Source organism: Aplysia californica, unplaced genomic scaffold (genome assembly GCF_000002075.1).
Source record: "Aplysia californica isolate F4 #8 unplaced genomic scaffold, AplCal3.0 scaffold00446, whole genome shotgun sequence".
Taxonomy (NCBI): Eukaryota; Metazoa; Mollusca; class Gastropoda; order Aplysiida; family Aplysiidae; genus Aplysia; species Aplysia californica.
In genome coordinates this window covers 581,323-582,633 of record NW_004797716.1, presented here as the reverse complement: position 1 = coordinate 582,633, position 1,311 = coordinate 581,323, and the positions used below count along the sequence as shown (strand labels likewise).

Sequence of the window (1,311 nt, the reverse complement as noted above, 5' to 3'; positions counted from 1 at the left end):
CTCTCTCCCTCCCTCCCTCCCCCTCTCTCTCTCTCTCTCTCTCTCTCTCTCTCTCTCTCACCCTTTCAACACAAGAGCGCTGGAACGTTTGTTTACACTGGTATCACGGTGAACACACACCTGGTGAGAATAGCGATTATAAGGCTCGCCATCCTACCCGGAGTGATCGGCCTGAGCCAATGCACTAAGCGGTGAATGCACACTGGGTCAGAATAACCAGAAGATTTGCCTTCTCACCCCGTGTGAGAGGCCTACTTCTTACCCGGTGTGAGAATAGAGGTGATCATGAAAACCCAAAAGCTGAATAAATCTGTCACTTTTGTTAGGTCTACGTCTACATGATTATAATGATACCTGCATCTTCCTTGCCTGTGTTATAATATTTGTTCGGCTCTAATTACCAATCGGTGCAACCTTAAGATTGCGCTGGGCGTTGCATATTTTAACGATCGTATAAATATAATTGTATCATTCTTGTAAGCTCTTCAGTTTCATGTTAATTTAAATTTTTAATTTCATATATTTGCACTTTTGAAAATATATGTGAATGTTCCTTTTAATATGAGTAAAAGAATAAAGATGGAAGTGAATAAAAAAACATTATAAAAAAAATAAATGAATTAAATGTAATTGGTGAACTTTGAATTTGATACCTGGCATTGTATCATTCTTTTGAGCTCTTCAGTATCATTATCATGTGTTAATTTTAATTTTAATTTTCATATTTTTGCACTTAAAAAAAAAAGATATGTGAATGTTCCTTGGTGTGAGTAAAAGAATAAAGATGAAAGTGAATTTTGAAAAAGAATTATTTAAAAAATATAATTATATTAATGCATTCTTCAGATTGCTGCTCGATTATATGATGGTTAAAGTGAGCAGTGCAATCTAAGATTGCATTGATCTGTAATAATTAACGCCGAATATATTCATTCAATTGACGTTTTCTTGGCAGGATAGTTGTAGTCTGGTGGTTGCTGTGCTTTCTTTGTGTGCTGTCGGTGCATGTAATTTTGTGCCTCTTTTTATAGGTATTCTGCTAAGTTTAATGATTCAAAAGTCAACGTGTTCTGTTTCTGCTTCTCTTTTGGTTTCCTTCTCCTCTTCTTAAAACTGAGCAGACATGATGCCAGTTTATGCGAGTGACAAACTTGAGGTACCCAAATGGGTGCCAATATATTTGACTTCGTATCGCTCCCACATTTTTTTCCTGCATGATCATCATGATGCTTTTAATATGTTGGAGAGCATCCCATTTTTGGATGGAATTCTTCTTGTCAAAATTGATCAAAGTAATCACACCCTTCCCCC

At 36.3% G+C, this 1,311-nt stretch overlaps 1 protein-coding gene across 5 annotated transcripts in view; it reads left to right on the top strand.

Moving 5' to 3' along the window:
• The window catches only part of LOC101857130 (TBC1 domain family member 10A), an 18,510-nt gene that overhangs the window by 3,150 nt on the left and 14,049 nt on the right, over nucleotides 1–1,311 (top strand). The gene's annotated exons all lie outside the window — the stretch shown is intronic.